General features: G+C 34.7%; 1 non-coding gene and 1 pseudogene across 1 annotated transcript; one reads left to right on the forward strand and one right to left on the reverse strand.

Annotated features, from left to right (window-relative positions):
* Positions 1–305: 305 nt before the first annotated feature.
* Positions 306–2,021, reverse strand: LOC123847663 (protein SET-like; annotated as a pseudogene).
* Positions 2,022–4,635: 2,614 nt separating this feature from the next.
* Positions 4,636–4,788, forward strand: LOC123849156 (small nucleolar RNA SNORA62/SNORA6 family). The gene has a single exon (XR_006791982.1). It is a non-coding gene; the product is annotated as a small nucleolar RNA SNORA62/SNORA6 family (small nucleolar RNA).
* The last annotated feature ends 18,818 nt before the right edge of the window (positions 4,789–23,606 follow it).

The following is a 23,606-nucleotide window of genomic DNA, read 5'->3' on the forward strand; positions in this document are numbered from 1 at the left end:
ACTGTTGATTTTTGGATAACTCTCCTTTATCAGATGCATATTTTGCAAATATCCTTCCACAGTCCATGGCTTGTCTTGTCCTTCTCTTGACATTATCACTCACAGTGAAGAAGTTTTACATTTTAATGAAGTCTAGTTTATCAACCTTTCCTTTCATGGATTGTGCCTTTGGTGCTATATCTAAAAAGACATCATTGTACCCAAGTTATCTGGATTTTCTCTTATATTATCTACTAAGAGCTTTATAGATTTGCATTTTACATTTAGGTCTATGATCCATTTTGAGTTAATTTTTTTTGTACACATTTAGTTTTATTGTAACAAAGCAACTTGTACACTTTTAACGTTTAAAACTGAGCATCATCTTTCCTTTCCAGTGAAACAAAAAGAAAATTTAAAAATAAACAGGAATAAAAATTACAATAGAGAATGTCAATTCCAAATAAGATCCTACAGGTTCTGCTGATTCTCCCATCGAGTGGCAGGGCTCAAGTCATCATTAGGAGAGAGTTTTATTTTAAAAGTGTCATCTTAAACTTCAAGGATGTCTGTTAAACATCACAATTAAACATGCCAAAGGAGAAGCCATGTTGTCAAAATGCCCACTTAACCTACCCAAACATCTCAAACCCACCCTTTGCTGACCTTCTATAACCCCATTTTTTTTAAGTTCTTTTTTCTTTTTTTTAAACAAGAGAAAGTAGACAGGTACATGTTGGTAAATACTAACTGTCCATATTCACATAGAGACACAGTGTAATCTCTGATCCCAATATACAGAGAAAGGAGGGAAAAAGCTAGAATTCTATGCACTACTACACAGGGGCCTAGCACCCTCCAGCTTCCAGCAGAGCTAAGGGAGCAGAAGGTTTTTCTTTTTTCCCACAGAGCACGGTGGTGTTGATTCCATAAAGTTTTTGTTGAGACAAGAAGGGATAAAAGTGAATTTGGAACAGAAAAGGGTAGAGATTCTTTTCCCACTGTATTCTGCTCAAGGTATTTCCCCCTGAAATAAGTTGAGAACCATGGTATAAAGGGAGAGAAAAGAGACTTCAAAAAATGGGGCAAATGAGCACAAGAGGAGGAAAAAAAAAAGACTGCAACTTGCTCCCAGGGAGTGAAGAAAATTAAAAAAGGAAAGTTGGAATCCATCAGTGTTCCATTAGTCATCTTCTCCTTCATCCTACTCTCTTTCCTCCCCCTCATCATCATCTTCATCTTCTTCACCTTCATCCTCATCTCCTTCTTCATCGATATCTTCCAATCCTTCTTCTTCTTCATCATCATCATCATCTTCTCCTTCCCCTTCTTCATCATCCATATCGGGAACCAAGTAGTACTGTAATGGATTTGGCCAAATATCATCTTTGGTGACCTCTCCTAACTCATCTGCACCTGCATCAGAATGGTCAGTAAACCAGGTGAAGAAGCTCTCTGGTTCCTCTTGCTGTCTCTTCCTGCTGGCTTTATTCTGTTTGACTTGAACGTTTTGTCAAATCCTTTCCAGATTTCCATTTGATTTCGGTAGACTTTGAAGATGGATCACCACTCATTCAGTTGAAATTCTTTGGAGCTAATTTTATTTTTGAAGTAAGGGTTTTCATCAAAATAAAAATCTATTCTGTAACCTGATTTAATATCTTCAAATTCTGTCACTTCAACTCTTGTCAAATAATGCAGCGCCTCTTCATCCTCCTCCCCAAGCAGTGCAGACACTTGTGGATGGTTGACAAATGTTGTTACCCCAAAACTGGGGATTTTGGCTATCAATTCTGACCTCTTCTGAAAAAATGGTTGGCAGAGTTTGTTATATTTCTGTTCTACTTTCAAAATCTCCTCACTGGCTTGTTCATTAAGTCTATTTCATTTTGTACTTCATCAATATGTTTAATTGCTTCTTGCTGTTCTTTTTCTCCCTTAGGCAGGTGCTGAGATGTCGATGTCTCCTGAGGCTTGGGGGCAGGAGGTAGTCTTGGTTTCTTCATTTGAGGCGGGAGCGAAGACTGGCATTTGGGGGCCATGCTATGAGGAAACTCCATGAAACCAGGAGAGAGGCACGTCTGGAAAAAACTCTGCTTTCTCTTAAGTTAATTTTTGTGAAGGGTGTAAGGTCTATGTCTAGATTCACTTTTTTTGCATGTGGATGTCCACTTGTTTCAGCACCATTATTTGAAAAGGTATTTTGTATTCATTTTATTTCTTTTGTTCCTTTGTCAAAGATCAGCAGATCATATTTATGTATGTCTATTTCTTGGCTCTGCTCTTTCCATCGATATATTTGCCTATTCTTTCACTAATACCACACTGTCTTGATTATTTTGGCTTTACAGTAAGTCTTCAAGTCAAGAAGTATGAATCCTCTATCTTTGTTTTTCTCCTTCAGTATTATGTTAGCTATTCTGTGTCTTTTGCCTCTCTCTATGAAAATTTAGAATCAATTTGTTGATACCCACAAAATAACTTACTGAGATTTTGATTGAGGTTTCACTAAATTTAGTAATCAATTGGGAAAGAACTGACATCTTGACAATTTGTGTCTTCCTGTCCATAAACATGGAGTATCTTTCCATTTATGTAGTTCTTTGATTTTATTCATCAGAGTTTGTCATTTTCCTCATATAGATTTTTTACATTTTTATTGCATTTATACCTAAGTATCTCATTTTTTGGTGCAAATTCAAATGGTATTGTGTTTTTAATTTCAAATTTCACTTACACATTGCTGGTCTATGAGAAAGTGATTGACTTTTGTGTATTATCTTTGTATTCTGCTAATTTATTATAATTGCATATTAATTCTGAGTTTTCTGGTGATTCTTTCAGATTGTTTACATGGACAATTATGTTATCTGCAAACAAAGACAGTTTTTTTTTTTTCATTCCCAGTCTTTACATCCTTTATTTCCTTGTCTTGCCTTATTGCAATAGCTAGAATTTCCACTACAGTTTTGAAAAGGAGTGGTGAAGGGAAATGTCCTTTCCTTGTACTTGATCTTAGTGGAAAAGCTTCAAACCCATCATTTAGAATGATGTTAGCTGTAGGCTTTTTTGTAGATATTCTTTATCAAATTGAGAAATTCCCTATTTTAGTTTAGTTTTTAATCATAGATGTTAGATTTTGCCAAGTTTTTTTTTTTTTTGGCTTCTATAAATATAATTATGTGATTTTTTTTGTAGCCTGTTGGTGTGATGGAATACATTAATTGATTTTTGGCTGTTGAAGCAGACTCGCATATCTTTAATAAATCCTACTTGGTCATACTGTATAATTTGTTATATGTTGCTGGATTCAATTTGCTAATATTTTGTTGAGGATTTTTATATCTCTGTTCATGAGAAGTATTGGTTGATAGCTTTCTTGTAATGTCTTTGGTTTTGGTCTTAGGGTTATGCTGGCCTCATACAATGTGTGAAGAAGTATTTCCTCTGGTTCTATTTTCTGAAAGAGATTACAAGAATTGGTATAATTTTTTCCTTTAAATATGTTGTAGAATTCACCAGTGAACCTATCAGGGTCTGGTACTTCCTGTTTTGGAAGGTTATTAATTTTTTATTCAATTTCTTTAATGGATATAGGTTTATTCATATTGTCTGTTTCTTCTTGTGTAAGTTTAGGTAAATGTGTCTTTCAAGAACTTGGTTCATTTTGTTTGGGCAATCAAATTTGTAAGTGCAGAATTATTCATAGTATTTCTTTATTACTCTCTTAATATCCACAGAATCTATAGTTATGTCACCTCTTTCTTTTCTGATATTAGCAAGTTGTATCCTCTTTCTTTTTTCTTAGTTAGCCTGGCTAGAGGCTTATATATATATATATATTTTTTTTTTTTTTCCAAAAAACCAATTTGGTTTTATTGATTTACTGTATTGATTAAGCTGTTTTTAATTTCATAGATTTTTACTCTAATTCTAATTCCTTCTTTGCTTTTGCTTACTTAGGATTTAACTTGCTTTTCTTTTACTAGTTTCCTAAAGTAAAAGTGGCTATTGATTTTAGGTCATTCTTCTTTTTTAATATATGCATTCAATGCTATACATAGTCCTCTAAGCACTCCTTTTGAAGCACCCCACATATTTTGATATGTTTTTATTTTCATTTTGTTCAATTTTTAAAAATATGTCTTGAGATTTTTTTTTCTTCGACCCACGTGTTGTTTAAAAGGGTATTGTTTAGGGGCATCTGGATAGCACAGTCAGTTAGGTGTCCAACTCTTGGTGTCCACTCAGGTCATGATCTCAAGGTCTTGAGATCAAGCCCCATCTCAGGCTCCATGCTTAGGGCAAAGTCAGCTTGGGATTCTCTCTCCCTCTCCCTCTGCCCTTCCTGCTTGGGCTTTCACTCTCTCTCTCTAAAATAAATAAATCTTTTTAAGAAAGGGTATTGTTTAATCTCGATGTATTTGGGGATCTTAAATTATCTTTGTATTGTTTATTTCTAGTTTTATCCATTGTGTTCTGATAGCAGACATCGTATTATTTCTGTTCTTTTAAATTTGTTGAAGTGTGTTTTATGGCCCAGAATGTGGTTTATCTTGGTGAGTGTGCTATATGATCTTGAGACAGATGGGTACTCTACTGTTGTTAGATGAAGTAGTCTTTAGAAGAATTATCATTATAAAAAATTCAGTTACTACTGCAATTGTTAGAACTTGGAGTTTAGGCTGCTGGCTGGCCAGTGAACTCACGAGTATAGGTAGTGTACTACATGACCCATGAGTCTTTCACTATCACCACAAGGGTCTTTGGACCAATGAGTGGAGTTTGACAGTAATTCTTGCTACAAGTTAAGAAGAAAATAAATTATTTGTTGTTGCTGGTATGTAGACATAAGGTTTTTTATCTTGTTTTTGTAATAGTAACATTTTGAAATTCATTGATGAATACTAATCTTTTTGTTTTGCAGATACAACCATGTCATCTAATAATAATGAATTTTATTTCACTTTCAAAACTCTTTAAACTTATTTTCTTTACTGTTTTATTCCACTTACCAGACTTCCCAGTAAAATGTAGAATGTAGTGTTTCCAGTAAATGCTCGAGCAAAAATTGAACCATTGGGATTTCATCAAGATAAAAAGCTTCTGAACAGCAAAGGAAACAATCAAAACTAAAAGGCAAACTTCGGAATAGAAGAAGATACTTGCAAATGACATATCTATTAAGGGTTGGTATCCAAAATCTATAAAGAACTTATCAAACTCAACACCCAAAAAATAAATAATCCAGTGAAAAAAATGGGCAGAAGACATGAATAGGTATTTTTCCAAAGAAGACATCCAGATGGCTAACAGACACATGTAAAGATGTTCAACATCACTCATCATCAGGGAAATACAAATCAAAACTATAATGAGATATCACCTCACACCTGTCAGAGTGGCTAAAATTAACAACACAGGAAACAACAGGTGTTGGTGGGGATGTAGAGAAAGGGCAATCCTTTGCACTGTTGGTGGGAATGCAAACTGGTGCAGCTACTCTGGAGAACAGTATGGAGGTTCCTCAAAAAGTTAAGAATAGAACTACCATGTGACACAGCAATTCCATGAGTAGGTATTTACCCAAAGAATACAAAAATACTGATTTGGCAGGATACATGCACCCCAATGTTTATAGCAGCATTATCAACAATAGCCAAATTATGAAAAGAGCCCAAATGTCCATGGACTGACAAATGGATAAAGATTATATATATATGAATATATATATATATATTCATATATATAAAATGGAATATTACTCAGCCATCAAGAAGAATGAAATCTTGCCATTTGCAACGACATGGATGGGGCTAGAGAGTATTATGCTAAGTAAAATAAGAGAAAGACAAATACCATATGATTTCACTCATATGTGGAATTTAATAAATGAAACAAATGAACATTGTGGGGCGGGGGGAGCAAACCAAAAAATAAACTCTTAAATATAGAGAACAAACTGATGGTTACCAGAGGAGAGATGGGCCAGGGATTGGTTAAATAGATGATGGGAATTAAGGCATGTACTTGTTGTGATGAACACTGAGTGTTGTATGTAAGTGATGAATCACTAAATTCTACACTTGAAACTAATATTACACTGCATGTTAACTAACCAGAATTTAAATGAAAACATGAAACAAACAAAAAGAAATACATATTTTACCACATCAAGGATTTATTTTTGCTACAGGCCCTTTGTAAATACCCTTTTATTCAGATATAAGATTTTCTTTGATCTCATTATTAATTTTCAAATAGTTTTTCCAAGAGTTATTACAGTTGTTGTAGTGGTGATATTTTTAAGCACACAGGATTTTGTCTATTGTCTAATTTTTTTCATGTATCTATCAAAATGATCGTATGATATTTCTTTTTTATCTTAATGTAGTAATAAAATACATTGATATTTTGAATGCAGACAAAGCTTGCAATTTATTAATAAATCTATTTAGTCATGATGCATTATTCTATTTCAATATATTTCAGTACACTTTCATGTAATGTCTAGTGTATTGTATCTTTTTTAAAACTTGGAAGAATACACTGTTGAAGCCATCAGGGTTTGAATGTGTGATTCCATTTACATGATATTCTGGAAAAAAAACATAACTATAAAGAAACAAATTAAATTATTCATTGCCGAGGACCAGGAAGTGAAGAATGGGATTGACTGGAGATAAGAGGGGTTTTGTTGTAATGATGGAAATAGTTTATATCTTGATTGACATTGTGGTTATTTGGCTGTATAGATTTAGTCAGAACTGTATGATCTGTACTCTACACTAAAAACAATGAATTTTACTCTGTAAATTTTTATCATTACATGTGATTTATAAAATAATGCCGTGTGCAATTATGCCTCAATATTATACTTCAACTAATGATAATTTAAAAAAGTATATTCAACCTAAAGAGAAGTCATGTAGAAATAAGTGTTTTAGAAATGCTGGATTTGAAGTTAAAAAAAAAATGAGTTTTAATCTCAACTCTGCTTATCAGTTGTATGATCTAAGGTGAGTCATTTCATCTCCCCCAGGAATCTCATTCAAAGAAAACATATCTATACCATGAAGCTATCATAAGGACACCATTACATACTATTTAAAAATATAAAGGACAAAACTACAACACAGTAAATATCCATCAAACTTAAATATGGCATGTTGCTAACTATGTTCAACATCTTCTTAACTTGGATAAGGATGTTAAAAACTCTTCAATGAGATAATCTTTAAATTTGTAATGGGCTTTTGTATAAAAGAAGAAACTCTCTTTTTTGATTGTCTCAATTAGTTGGATTGAAGTTATAAAATGGAATATGACTGGTTCATTTAAGAAGAATTTCTGAAGAGTAATGAAATAGGGCCTATATTCTTTCATTATTTTTCTTTCAGGACATAAAAGCTATCTGCCCAGCACCCAACTTAATTCTATTATATATGTAACCTGATCTATGTAAAGTCTGAATAGAAGGGCATTGAATATTTCCACTTCAGAAGCCAATATAGCCAGATCCTTGCTCTTCTGTCCCTCCTACAACCACAGTGATATCATGTAGACTGACCTTGGATACAGACCTGCAACCAAGCTTTCAGGGTTCCCTGAATTTCTGCTATTTATCCAATCCTTTTGTTGATTCCAGGTGCCATAAATATTCTTCCACTAAGTTTTCTCCTTTTATTTTTATACTGGCAAATTTAGTTTATTTGCCCACTACAATAACCTTGATATATACTAAAGTGAAAAAATATCATTGCCATCAAGGAGATTACTATTTAGGTTGATTGGAAAAATAACTTACATCACAAATTATAATTGATGACCATTTGTCAAGTAAGTGAATCTATTGAAAGAAAAATGAATAAAAGGGACTTCCACTTGATCATGATGATGTTAAAAAATCAAACTTACCCCCATGTCTTAAAAACAAAACAAATGATAGAATATATGAAATAATAGTTTTTGGATATTGAACAGCAAGCTATGGAAGATAGTGATCCCTGCAAAAAGGAAAACAAATGAAGTGAGCTCTGCATGTGCCCAATATGAAAGTGTAGGAAGGGCATACCCACATAGAGCCCACCAATCTCCTTGTGTGAAGGTGAGAGTGTCTGAGTTTGTGGAGTTGTCTAGAATTAATGGAGCAGAGTGCCAGAAAGAGAGCCGCACACAAAGAGAGCAAAGAACCAAAGAGAGTTCCTTTCAAGTCTTTACCTGAGTATTACTAAGTACAGGTATTATGAGAAAGCTCCCTGAAACCAGGGAAAGGCATATAGGAAGAATGAGGCACAAAAAGATCATACAGGGCCAGGAATAATTTGTGTTCTCACCAGAGTGGAGAGACCTCCTAAAACAAAGGGCAGTGGTAGAGATTTCAGAAGGGAATTGCTTTAGTACTTGGGCATTATTCACTCTTCATTAAATGCTTCTTTGGAACTGCTTCAGAAAGCCTAAAAGCAAGCCTGGAAATAATGGTTCAAATTAGTCCCGAGTAACTGCATCATGGGATGAAGCCTCAAAGTATTTAAAGAAACACACACACACACCTCCAACACAAAAACATTAAATTCTCAATCACATTCAATAAAATTAACAAGCATGAAAAATATGAAAATATGACCCATGAGGAGAAGAAAAATCAGTCAATAGAAATAGAACTAGATTTGATACAGATAATAGAATTTCAAATAGGAATGATAAAAAAGCTATTATAAATACGTTCCATATGCTCAGGTAAATAGAGGAAAGCATGAGCATGCTGAGTGAAGAAGCAAAAGATATAAAAAGACCCAGATCAAACTACTAGAGATGAAAAATAAAATACCCTAGTATCAAGAGGAGATTAGACACTGCACAGTATTATTGAATTTGAAGACATAGAAACAGTAACTACAAGATGGAAAACAGGGGAAAAAAATGGAAAAACTAAAATACACAGAGAATCAGTGAGCTGTAACAAAATATTAAACAACCTAATGTACTTATACTCACATAATTGCACAAGTCAGCTGGTTGGTAAGTGAAGAGTTGTTTGGTCTAGAATTATTTCAGTTGACATCTTTGACATCATCTCTACATGATCTCTCATTCTCCAGCAGGATAGCCCAGGCTTGCTCAATGTTGGTGGCACAGACCCAAGAAAATGAACAGAAATGTGCAATATCTCTTAATGGATTTGGACCAAGATCACTGTCATTTCAGCTTTGTTATTTTTGCCAAAACAAGTCCAAGGTCAGCCTGAATTCAGTGAGGTAGGGAAATGGACTCCAGCTTTTGATGGCTTCACATTGCTGGAGATGTTGGCACAACAGGGGAAGAGTGAGGGCATTTTTTTTTTTTTACAATCTATTCATCATATATGTTTTAATAATAATCACCAAACTTATGTCATGCTGAGTGGCACTTTGCAGTCTCAGTATTATTCTCCAAATTCTGTTTCAAGTAATAAATAGGCAGTTCAGACATAAAGAAAAATCTTGGTCTCAGTAATACTTCCGTTTTCTGAGAGTTTATCCTGTGGATATATTTCTACTTTGAGTGGTCACACCTCTTTCCACATTTTTCCTAATAATTCATATCCCTGTCTATGTAAAGTATAGTTGGACCCTGGGATACTTTCTAATTTTCATAATGTCTAGTTATATTTTAAACCCAAATTGTGTATCTCTCAAACAGTCATGAAGCTAATATTTGATTTGTGAATAATTAGAAGACATTTTACTTTCATTTCTAAGTATAAGCACTTTGGGTATAAGATACTATAGAAACGAATTGCCTGAATGATATACAATATTCCGATGTAATGCCACAGTGAGCTAATAGTTGTGACTCAGAGATCTAAATGCCAAACCCTCTAGGCTTGCTTTGAAAAGCTCCGTATGTGTTACCATTCATGCACTATACAAAGATAAAATAGAAGAGCTCAGGAGTTTTCTATAATTATATAATTTATTCTCTTTATCTAAAAATAAAGTGAGTTAGAAAAAGCGTTTGGACATTTGGAAGAAAATAACACATTTAAAGGCTTAATTGTTTCTTTATTAGGAAATTATTTTCAGCGAGTTGGTATAATATTTCTTCATTGAATAATCTAAAATGGAGAGAACTGACAATCCATGAATGGTGAATAATTTGCCAGTGTGGGAGAATTAGCAAAGAGATATTTTAATTATTATTTTAACATAAACTACTTATTTAACTTTAAAATATTTGTGTTACAAATATCTCACTCTAATTGCACCTAATGGACTAATTTATCTAGACTCATATTTCCAACTGCCAGGTGCCCAGTGTACTGGACCTTCATTTGTTTAGCTACCCTTTACCTTTGAATACCCTCTCTATTTTGAAATTGTTCAGTTTGTGACTCTTATCTTCCCAGGGCAGAAAACAGAAAACTTTCATTGCCAGGCTCCTGCAGAACTGGGATTCATGCATATATCTTAGGTTTTACCACCAGATGAACTAACAAAACAGATTCAACAGTGAGTAATATGAGAGAATAAATCTTCTAAAGAATGTATTGTAAAATCGATCTGGTTCTTCAAGGGAGACAATAGTGGAGGTTTTGGCTTTTAATTTTGATTATAGTTGCCTAGAAACAGTGACATATGTTGTGATTAGCAAACCTCCCATGTGCTTGGCTGGGCTGCCAGTTAAAGTACAGGATGCCCTGTTAAATTTGAATTGCATATAAATAATAATTTCTTAACATAAGTATGTCCCAAATATTGTTACTTTTACTTCAAGAAAAGAAGTATCTGTTGTTTACCTGAAATTCAATTTAAGTTGGTGCCTTTCTTTTAACTTGCTAAATCCGGCAACCCTATTGCTTGGGCACATCTGACTGCTGAGCTTCAGAGTGGATTTATACCCCTTCTTGAGACTCTGTGAGCTTCCTAAAATAACTCTAGAAAATTGCTTTTGGCTACCTAGAGTTTATTACTTAGTAAATAAAGTTATGATGACAAAGACTCTTTGATATAGTGTAGGAGGTACCTAAAGAGTTGTAGGAATAGGAATACTTTACTAGAATAAACTTTGCATGTACAACCTACTTGTCATTTCCCAGAGGGCAAACAAAATGTCCTCCTCCTCATGGCAGTGGGAATTAACACTTTTCAGTGAGGGCTAGCATCATTGAGGAAAGGCTGGAATTGCTGTCCTTTGTAAGCCAGAGATACAGTTGGTAGGTGATGCCTTGAAACTGACTTTATGATTTTAACGGAGATGAACTTTTAGGTGGCAGAGGGCTCCGTCACTGTGGCTCTGAAATGTACTTGAGTAATTATACCCACCTGGCCACCATTAGTGTTAAGCGCTACAAAGCAGGTGTAGTTATGCAAATAGGTTTCAGAACCAGGATGGCAGCCACGATGACCTGATCCACAGTGATCCTTGGCTGTGACTAACTGCATTTGTACTTAGTACCAAAGGAAACGGAACATAAAAATAAATCTCTAAGAATTTTTTTTATGTAAAGAGATCTAATTAGTCTCATTATCTAAGAGTCAGAGATTCTTGAGAATTTTAAGAGGCAGTATGGAAAAAGACAGTTTGAATAACCTTGAGGAAGGTGTCTGGAACAATGCTGCACAAGCAGTCTATAAACCTTCCAGCTGGCTTTCTCCAAAGAGACCTATAACTAGGGTAATTGTGCCCAGAGAAGAGCCAAGTACATGGAATACTCAGTGACTGACAGTGATTCTGAATTAATACCAATTCCTAGTTTAACTGTGCAAAACTGCAGTTTATAGGTTTTGGGGGGTCAGGTGGTATATGGAGTTTGGACCAAGTGTCCCTCAAAATGGCCCAATTAGTCTATAAATATATTCTGTGGCTAGATCTCAATCTCTAATGTATGGTTAGAAGAAATATAATCAGCAATTGACTGTATACACATTAACTCTTAGACTTATAGGATGGCACAAGCAACTAGGCAGGAATTTCTGGAGTGTTTCTTTTTCATGTCAAGATAGTAAGCCAAACTCAAGACTGCATCCTTGATAAAATGTAGAGATTGGTACTAAATCAAACACTTAAAAGGTGCACTATTTATGATTCTGTTCGTATTCAAACCTTCATAACTCTGGGATTTGCTAGTTTTTACTACCCAATGACACAACACAATTCTATTTAATTGACAGCTAAAACTTACACCTGGTTATTTCAAACTTCCTGCCACTGGAATAAAAAGGGAAAACAAAGATTATTCTGTTGGCTGGATAATTGATTTTGATTGTCAAGGGTATATAGACTTTTTATTAACCCAGTCTGGGGAAAAAAAAAACATTAGAAATAAACCTAGAGGATCCTCTGAGATGACTTTGAGTAGCCTCATGTCTTTTGGAAAAGTTAATGGATAGTAAGAACATCACAATAAATGTAAAATAGCCAAGGACTCCCTTAGGAAATTTAGTTTTGAGTAACCGTTCCAGGTAACATTGACCTACTGAGCTACTAGCTGAGAACAAAGTGAACATGAGGTGTATATTGAAAAAAGTAGTCTCGATACCAACTATGGTCTTTTAATCAGCTGCATAAAAAAGGAATATGGTATCTATCTTATTACCGATCTCTTATTATCTAGTTATCTATCTACTGATCAGTCTATCTAATCTATCTATATCTCTTTCCATCTCTCTATCCGTCTATCTAAATGTTTCATCTACCTCCCTTTAGTTCTCCTTCTGTTTTATATAGTATCTGTATTGAGTAGTATTGCATAGAGGTTAACTTTATTTTGCCTGTAAGTTAAAAAATATCTAGACTCAGTTTTGACTGCTTTATAGGAGGAATGGATATTACTCAGAAATCTTAGACTTGTAGATTTAGTGACTGAATTGACTTCTTTATAAGAAATGGTGATCACTTTTTATTTGTATAAAGAATAGTTCTGTTTGTTTGAATGCATGCTATTTTTGGAAGTTTAAATAGGGAAGAAGTGTACATAGTGCATATATTAAATAATGTTTGGCCAATATTAAGACCCGGGCACTAATGGACATTTGTGATTTGCAGTGGTCTAACATCTGTAAGCACCTTGTCTATATTTAGAAATAATCCTCATTTTGAACCTTGCCCTGCGGAGTTACAAGTCAGAGTTTTTTTTCCCCAAAATTCCTTGCAGCTCAGATGCACAGTAGTGATTCATGTTCTACTAGTCAGATGTATTTAAGATTTGCAGGTGAGTAAAATGAAATGATGGTCACATGAGAGTTAATAATTGATATCTTAGAAATGTCCTGATGAACATGCCTGATTCTTTGTGGAAGGCAGGGACAGTACTCTGTTCACTCATAAGCATTATCATTACCAAGTGAGAGTGGTTAAAGGGTGTCTACAGAGAAACTCAACAAAGACATTGGCTATAGATCCTGACTCTGTAGGATGTCAGCATCTGGAATGTCCATAAATGTAGGCCCTGTAAGCAAGTAAGCATCTTCCAACAAATTTCTTTTATTCTATTGTGAATTCTGTTGTTTTATATTAAGCCAGCTGGTAGTATGGATATCATTTATCAACACTCAAATTCAGCTTACTCAAAGATGATTGTACTAAATTCTCTGAAACTACCTAATCCTCATGAAATTATCAGATCTATTAATGGCAACAAAGTTTGAAGAAACGGGGTTTTAATTTTCAAATTTAACATCAACTTTATCTCCTTTTCTGTCCTTCCATACCAACTGATACAACTTGAAGATTCCATATATTTTTCCCTAAAAATAAGAGGACCATTTCAGAACTACTCAGCAAGGTGTTCTAAGTTATACACACACAGTGATATTTAAAAACTCTTCCCATAGTTGTAAATTAGTACTGGGGTGGGTGGGTATAAGAATAACTTACAATATAGATTTAAAAAATCTCAGGTTAAATAATATAAGTTTTATATTCCAATATTAGAATTTGTTTCCAATACCTATCCTGCCACTTGTGTGTATGCTTGGACAAGTTCTTTAAAATCTTTGTCAATATCCTTATCTATTCAAAGATAGTGATAATATGAACCACAGTGTACCTCACATGTTTGTAGTAAGAATAATACAATTTATAACTGTATCAGCCAGCCTATTGCCTGAAACCTAGAAGGAATTTGATAAACTCCTCTTCCCTTTCTCTCCCTTTGTTCTTTCTCTCCTCTTGCCAACATCCTTCTTCAAAACCTCATTAGTTCTTTCCTAGACTATTACAACAGACTCTTTGTTGTTGTTGTTGGTTTCTCTTCATTATTCAAACTAAAGTCTACTGTTGAAAAAAATAATCAGTTTGAAGTGCAAGTTGTAATTGTATTTCTCTTATTTGTGTTTCTCCATCATCTAATAAATAATAGTAAAACTTATCTCTTTACAATTTAATAATATCCAAAACATGGCCTCATTTAAAATTTCCATATATTTTTCTCACTAACTCCTTATCCATACCTTAAACCTAAATTTATCTCTGCCCCCTGTGATTCATCAAATGGGCCACCAATTTCTCAATTGTTTGTCCTTCTTTACCATTTTCTTTTCCAGGTGCTTTTCACCTTTGTCTGTCACAGATCCCACCCATTGTCAAAGGTAAGACTTTAGGAAGACTTTCTTAAATATCCAAACCCAATGATTCTTTATTCTGCTTCAATCTTGCATTATGGATATCACTGATTTTGACTGTCATATCCATTATCTTGCTCTTCCATCTTTGCTTTTCATACACATTTTGATGTTAAATTTCTAAAAATCTTAGACTTTCAGAATTGGACAAGATTTTAAAATCATCCAATCCTGGGGCACCTGGGTGGCTCAGTTGGTTAAGTGTCTGACTTCAGCTCAGGTCATGATCTCAGGGTCCTGAGATCAGGCTTGTGTCAGGATCCCCACTCAGTGAGGAGTCTGCTTGTCCCTCTCCCTCTCCCTTTGTCCCTCCCCACCGCTTGTGCTCTCTCTCTCAAATAAATAAATAAAATCTTTTAAAAAAATCATCCAATCCTATTAAAAAGTAAGTAATCATTGCAAAATTTGTATCTAGACTTGTGTGCAGAGCTACTATGTAATCTGAGTATGAAGTCTATCTCTGAAATTATTCTGGAAAGTATGCCTTTGTGAATTCAAATGAAAATCGACGTTCACTTTAAGATATATAACATTAACATCACACTTAGGTCCTGTATTAATTGTATAGTCAATTAACACTAAAACTTTATTTTTTATTTTTTAAAAGGTTATTTATTTATTTGAGAGAGAGAGACAGACAAAAAGAGTATAAGCAGGGGGAGAGGCAGACTCCCTGCTGAGCTGGGAGCCCAACGTGAGGCTTGATCCCAGGACCTGGAGATCATGACCTGAGCCGAAAGCAGATGCTTAACCATCTGAACCACCCAGGCACCCCAAACACTAAAACTTTAATTAAAAAATGCAAGATCCATCGCTTTTTCTTGGTATTCAAACAGTTGGTTTGTTGGGCCCCAGGTGGAGAAATGTACTTTTTCTCTGTTAAATGTCCTATTGATAAAGGCATAGAAGTTTCTTGAAACCAGAAGACTTTTTACAAATAATTTAGAAAATAATAAATAAAACATTTTCATACACATATTAGAACAAAATAAATACAACTCCTTGGTTAAAGATTAATTATACATACTTAGAAATTTATTAAACTGTGTTTTGAAAAAAAGATTAAATTAAAACCAAATAAATATGATTTTTAAGTTATTCAACTCACTTCTCTTGAAAAGTTAGTTGTGAAATACTTTACTCCTGTACGAATGTATTGAACAGTCCACTGTAAATTGATCCCAGGTATTCATAAAGGTGGTTGACTTTGTAAATTGTTCCCACTAATGTTACAGTGAATCTTTAGTGTACTGTAGTTGTACATTTATTTGAGGGATTGAGGAGGAATATAATAGTTTGTTTGCCAGTAATATTTTAAATTTACCCCTAAAATTTAAGTATATGGCTGCCTGAGATGCTTTGATTTCACAAGTTTACTGTATTTATAACCCCCAAGCATTCTCTATGTGCAAGATTTACTTACTCTGCCTGGTCAGAAACAACACATGCCAGTATGTGCTATTATTTTTGACAAGGACAATAATACAAATGCTTGCATTTGAGTGCGCATCATTCCTATCCCTGATAAATTCCAAAAGTCTTGGTTATTAGACCCTTTAGAACGTCCCAGGATTCCCATTTTCCAGGCCAAATTGCAAAGGAAACTCATAAAAATGGAAATTCATAAAAGAAATAACATCGTGCTGCCAATGTTCAATGCAAAAAAAATTGCTTGGGTAGCAGTCCAAATAGAAGAATAAGCATTTATAATATTGTATGTGTACTATCCCCCAAAATTTATATTGAAGAGAGCCAGAGAGAAAAAAAAAATTCATCCACTATAGCAGAGAGAGATGCAGGAATCTAAACAATTTTTTATAGGACTGAATTGACTTTAAAAGTGAATTGAAGGACTTTAAATAGGGGCTTATTTAGCTAATATTTTAGGATATTTTATTTTATTTTTTATTTATTTTTTTTAAAAAGATTTTATTTATTTATTTGAGAGAGAGAGAATGAGAGACAGAGAGCATGAGAGGGAGGAGGGTCAGAGGGAGAAGCAGACTCCCCACCGAGCAGGGAGCCCGATGTGGGACTCGATCCCGGGACTCCAGGATCATGACCTGAGCCGAAGGCAGTCGCTTAACCAACTGAGCCACCCAGGCGCCCTAGGATATTTTAATTAAATTAATGTGTCTCAGGTTTGAAATTTTCCCTAAGGATACAAATTGGACATAGAGAGCTTATCAAGTTGACACTCTCTCTGATTCTTTTTCATTAATGAAAGCCTGTATGTGTGCTTTAACTGTCATATGATACTCCTTCTGGAAAAGTGCAAGTAGGAAGGCAAAGTAACGTATTTAGGGCTTAAAGGTCTGCCATGTAAAAGGGTGAATTAATGTTTCCTGCATGACTCTAGAGAACAGATCCAGGACCAATAAATTGCACTGAGAGAGCAATCATGTTTGGCTTAATATAGAAGATATACCCTTGGAATTGCTCATTAGCTGGAATAATGTGCCTTTCAAGGTCATAAGCTCTCTGTCAAAAAGATGCTTAATGTGTGTAAAATTTTTATATTTTTAAATTATGTGGGGACTGCACTTTTTTTTAAGTTGAAATTTCAAAGAATTACTTTATGTTTGGCAGGATTAAGCTAAATATATGCAATTTCAATGGATGCCACAAAACATTCTGAATTCATAAGCATCAAATATTCTTCTGTTTACAGTATTAAGAAGATCAGTTTTAATGCAATGTTCTTGAATTTATACTAAACAGGGGAATACAAATTTGGGTAATGGGTTATTTTCATGTCGTAACCCAATTTATAATTAGGACAAGATGGAAGCCAACACATTAAAGAAATTGTTTTTATATGGTATTCCAGGTATTCCCGATTGTCTTATGATGTACTTGCACACATATAGACATACTGAACTTCTACGTTTACTGCGAGCAATTTGTCATGTAGACCTTTAAGGAGATAGGCTGGGATAGGTTAAAAATAATAAATGGAATGATAATAAGGAAATTTTTCCCTTGGACTTCAGTATCTTTTTTTTTTCTTCAATAAGCAGTTAATCCCTTAGAGCTCAATTTCTCCTTTAACTTGGTGATTCTTTGATATCCTAGAACTGGGTTCCATTTTTATCTGACTCTTCGTAGAGTTGCATAAGATGAGAGAAGGATACATTTGATTTGTCCGTGAACTGGTTTTCATCAAAAGAGAATGACCATTGATGCATTTACTAAAAAAGCCAGAAGAAACTTTGATCAGAAGACCAAAGAAATAGGAAAGATTAAGTGTAGACAGACTTGCCTCTAGAGGCAAAATTCTGACAGAAACAGCAGAATTCTTGCACTGTTGTAGATACTTCACCCTGATCAAATTATTCATCTTTGTGTGTTAAAATCAGTAAAAATAGAAAAATGAAAAACTTGATATGGTTAGATGTCTTTTTGGTAAGTCTAAGTGAAATCAAAGGCAGTAATACTGGCCTGATCATCAGGGAATACAATGTAAGAATTGGAGGCATTAAGACTATTTGTGACTTGTTCATATTTCTATCATTTGCAATCATTTCTTACTGTAAAACAAATTATCAGTGATTTTATAAAATATAAAATTCGACTTTGTAACTTCACAGTGACACATGTTTCACATTAACAAATGTGGTATTGAATTGTTTGCTCAGGACAGAACTTACTGAAAGATGAAAAGAATGTCTTTTGGGGTGGTAGAACTGTTGCAGATAATACAGTATTTATTTATTTACTTGTTTACTTATATACCAAATACTTCTTTTTAAAAAATATTTATTTATTCATTTGAGAGAGAGAGAGGGAGCATGCACGCAGCAGGGAGGGGCAGAGGGAGAGGGAAAGAGAGAGTGCAGGATCTGTCTCAGGGCTTGATCCCATGACCCTGAGATCATGACCTGAGCCAAGACCAAGAGTCAGATGCCTAACCGACTGCATCACCTGGCAGCCCTAACAAATACGTCTATAGAATATACTCCGTACCACACATTTTTCAACTTGCCTTTACAAAGATAGTGTATCTAATACTCCTACATCCCTGTGAGGTAGGTATGATATTTAGTCCCTTTACAATTGAGAAAATGAAGGCAAAAAATGGATAAGTAACTTGTTCATATTCACAGGCCAAGCTGGGGTTCATATGCAAGCAGCCTGATGCTAGAGTTTCACCTCTCAACCACTATACTATGTTCTTTTATGATACATACTATGTTCTTTTATGAATTTACTGAAGGCAATTAAAAAGCCAAAATAATGTTTACTCACCACGATTAGTTTCAGAAATTTCAGACTAATTCACAAATTCATATGTTGAAGCCCCAACCCCCCCAAGACCTCAGAATATGACTGTATTTGGAGGCAGGATCTTTAAAGATGTGATTAAGTTAAAATGAGGCCATTAGAGGGATCCCTAATCAAATCTGACTGGATACACAATGAGACACTAAGGATGAGTACACACAGAGGAAAGACCACGTGAGGACACAGCCAGAAGGTGCCATCTGAAAGCCAAGGAGAGAGGTCTCAGAAGAAACCAGACCTGCCAATATTTTGATGTTGGACTTCCAGCCTCCAGGACTATGAGAACATAAATTCTGTCGTGTAAGCCATCCAGTATGTAATATTTTGTATGGCAGCCCTAGTAAAATAATAAAATGTGCAAAAAATACAGTAACCAATGCATGTTATTTGATAAAAATCTAATGGGAAACTTCAGTATAAAAATTAAGTGAAATAAAAGATAAAATATTCATCTTCAGCTTCTCTACATACATTAAATATACTTTTAACTTTCCTGAATTACTAGATCTCCTCTTTAATTTACTGTAAATTCAGAAAGTGAGTACATTATAAACCGTATCTCAAACTGAATTTGATAACTGAAAGTGGTTATCTGTATTGAGGGTGTGGGGCACAATTCATCCCATAACACAGTTTATTTATGCTCAAGGCTTATTAGATTATGCTTGCTGATAATGCAAATGAGAAAGAAGACATGAATCAGCTTTTTCAAGATGCTTACAACATAAGATAAATACATATTATGCATGAATCACATATTAGTAGTCTAAATGTATTTGTAAGGCACCTCAAGACATTGTGGGTTTGGGCCATCCTTTCAGCTATGGAGGATAACTGCTCATAGGTTAGGGGAAGTTATTTGTCATGTTGATGCGTGGCCACTGAAACCTATAGGATATTAAAGCAGAAGAGATCTTTTATATATTTTTTAAAGATTTTATTTATTTATTTGACAGAGAGTGAAAGCACAAGCAGGTGGAGTGGCAGGGAGAGGGAGTGGGAGAAGCAGAATTCCTGCTGAGCAGAGAGCCCAACATAGGGCTCTATCAAAATACTAGGAGAATTACTACAGAAGTTGTGGAACCTCCATCTTAGGTTTTTAAGATCACAGATCTACCCGGGAGACTTTATATGTTTATGACATCTACAGATTATCTCCATTACACCCTCTTTTAGACACTGAGCCTTCGATTATATGAATATTCATGTCCACTGGCAGCACTCTAGATTTGGCCATTGTCAAGTTAGTGTTTGATAAATGCAAAACTATACCAACTAATATGCTATTCGAATTTCTTCTGATCCGTTCTATTCTCCATATTGTCTCCAAATTCTCCATATCGAATTTCTTCTGATCCATTCTATTCTCCATATTGTCACTAAAATAATTTTTCACTGACCTGCTTTGGAAATTCCAAAGACTCACATTTTCCATGACTGAGGCTAAACTCTACCCGACATTCAGTTGTCTCTGTCACATGTTTCTACTTTATTTTATCTCCCATTGACTCAAAAATCTGATGCCACCTTCTATCAAACCAGCAGCTTCACTTTTTCTAAAGTAAATCACATTAGTCTGCCTTTTGTGTTTCTTTTCTGGCCACTCCTGTACATTTTAATGCATTCTTTAGTGACTACACCTATTCTACCTACATCTTATGATACACTGCAAACAATATCTGTTTTAGGACATTTTCCTGGATTGCATTGCTATATGGGCATATTTTCCTTATAGATCTCCTTTTATAATATTATATTTTGTTGCACAAATTAACACTTATTTTATAGTATCTTTTTAAATTAATAACTCCTCTTATCATCTTCATGTCATTAAAAGAGTCTGAAAACTTAAGAAAATATACTTTAAAGACACACGGAAACGAATTTTAATACTATCTCTGTCAATGACGAGTAATTTGGTGATACGCATTTCATAGCTCTGAAACTCTGTGTCTCCCTAGTTACAATTTAGAGAATGATACCTGATTCATATGGCTGATTGAATATATAGGATCACACAATGCCTGACATATGGTAGTGTCCTTCCCTGTTTTATTTCTCCATATCTTTGAATTCTTTCCCATTCCCCAAGATCTACTTTAGCTTAAGGTTTTTGTTTTGTTTTTTGTTTTTGTTTTTGTTTTAGCAAACATGTAGCAGACACTCTAAATTCCTTTTCTTTGATATCTTGTTTGTATCATTCAGATGCCTTCTGGAAAATAGTCCTAGTATTTAAATTAAATTAGAAAGAGATTTGATATAAGAAATTTGTTATAGAAGTGTTAGAAATTAGATGGGCTGGAGGAACAAAAATAAACAAAAAGGAAGGTGATGTTCCCCAGAGCATTCTAAGAGCAAGAAGCTGTTACTATCCACTAGGAATGCAAGAGTAAATGAGAAAAAGGCAATGCTCTTGGTGGATCACAAACTGTAGGAGGCATAGGGTTGAATGTATGGGTGGAGAAAGTGGTATTCCTGGTAAACTAAGACCCACTTTTCTTATGATGGTAAAGGAACGTAGGAGGCACAACAGCTGATGCGGTTGCCAGAAATTAAAAAATGTATTATCTTCTGTCCATTTTCTGATTTCATGCAAGTACCTCCAATAGGCAGTAATTAATCAGAACCCAGCTGGAAGGGCTAAGGTAATATAAAATTTTCAGGATTTCAGTTTGGCAGGCATAGGACATTGTTCACCAGTTTGTGAAGGTTATACTGTAGTAACAAACGGCCCCAGGGTATCAGTGGTTTACAACATGGTATATTTCTATCTGTCACATGTTGGCAGCTTTGGTGTGGTTGAAGCTTGGCTCAGTGTGTTTTCTATATTAGGCTGCAGGAGTAACTTGTATTTGTTGGATACCATTCTTGGTACAGGGTAAAACAGTAAGATTGCTTGTGGGAACATACTGTGGTCTTTAAAATATCTGCTTTGAACTGATCTTTATCATTTGAACTCATAATTCAATGGTCAACATGTCAAGCCTCACAATGTGGCTGGTGAATTTCATCCTGCCCAAAGGGAGACACTGAAATGTAGGTAATATGCAAAAAGATGTTAGCTCCTCTCATAGATAAATAGAGGAGAGCATATTTGGAAATGACAGCTCTGTGTTCACAAATACTCACTTGCCTTCTTTTTTCCCTCTTCATGCAAAGTACGTGCAAAACTCGTCCTCCAGAAAGATAGTCTAAAAGCCCATTCTATCTCAGCAATGGGCCGAAGACACAAAGTCTTGTAATAGTCTCTACATCAGCTGTATCTTGATTAAGAAACTAAAACTTTAAAAGAAAAAAAAAAAAGAATTGTCCCCCAAACACTTAAGATATATTGATAAAACAGAGATAAAATGACAATAATGATTAATCTTATTCAGACACAGGAACTGGAGGCATATAGCAGTTATATCTATAGAAATTATAAAAACTTGGGGTGCCTGGGTGGTTGTTGGTTGAGCGTCCAACTCTTGATTTCGGCTCAGGTCATGATCTTAAGGCTGTGAGATCGAGGCCCGCGTCAGGCTCTGTGCTCAGTGGGGAGTCTGCTTGAGATTCTCTCTCTCTCTTCCTCTGCCTCACCCCCTTGTGCTCACCCTCTTTCTCTCTCTCTCTTTCTCAAATAAATAAGTAAATCTTAAAAAAAAATTATAAAAACTTGCTCCTGATATGGCCCATAATCTTGGGAATAGGGAGTGTTTCTTGATTAGGTTTTAGTTTCTATACATGAGAATAGCCTTCCCTTGGTTCTCAGCTCTTGACTCCACTCTCTAAGAGGTGCTTTCTTTAAGATTAAAAGTTATTTCATCCTAAAGTATAGGTTATTATATAAGACCTGAGAGATTTTCTTCAGCTTTCATTCTGTCCTGGAGACTTGGTAGCCCACAGGTTATTTTATATTTTATATCTTGAACAGTTTTAATATATTTTAAATTTGGGCTGGTCACTTTTTTTTGGAAGTATAATTCACTCAACAATTTTACCGGTGTTATATATATGTGATTTCAACCTGGCAAATTGTCGAAATAACTTGACACCCAATTTTTTTCGAAGCATGCTTCTCTCTCTAAACTAAGATATAGATTATTTCCATTTATCAGTCTCCTTACTCTGAGACATTTTGCCATCTAAAAGAATTTTAGGGGTGAATTAAGAGTGCCGCTTGTTTTTTCTTTCATTTTGCTTTTTTTTTTTTTTTTTAACAAAGTCACCAACAGCCACATCCTGGATTTGGTCTTTCCCTGTGACTGAAACTTAATTTATCTTTTACCTATTCCATCTCCCACTTTGCAAGCACTGGAATTTCTGGATCCTCTACTTTTCCCCCTCTTATAAACCAGCCAACTCTTTTCTAAGTTAATCTGTTTCTTCTAGTAGCTTGTCAAATGTACCTGATAACAACTAAGTCTTATCCATAACATTACTTATTCCAAACTCTTTAACAAAAACTCATTCAGCACATTATCTGCCTTAATTGTCACAGGTGGAATTTCCACCTGAAGCAAAAAAAACATTTTGCTTTTTTCTAACATGGTGTGACTGTTTTACAAACATGCAGTAACAGTTTTGGCCTTATCTTTCCCCTAACAGCACAAGCCAGTGCTAGAATTTAGACTTATGAAAGCATCCCATTTCCAGTACCAACTTTACTAGTTATGCTTCATTTACAACCCGCCAGTCTCCATGGCTTATAAATATACTGCTGTGTTTCTCACTCATATTGCATGTTATCAGGTGTGAGTT

Source organism: Mirounga angustirostris, unplaced genomic scaffold (assembly GCF_029215605.1).
Source record: "Mirounga angustirostris isolate CCGP_5_RB_7025 unplaced genomic scaffold, mMirAng1.0.hap1 SCAF_2, whole genome shotgun sequence".
Classification (NCBI taxonomy): Eukaryota; Metazoa; Chordata; class Mammalia; order Carnivora; family Phocidae; genus Mirounga; species Mirounga angustirostris.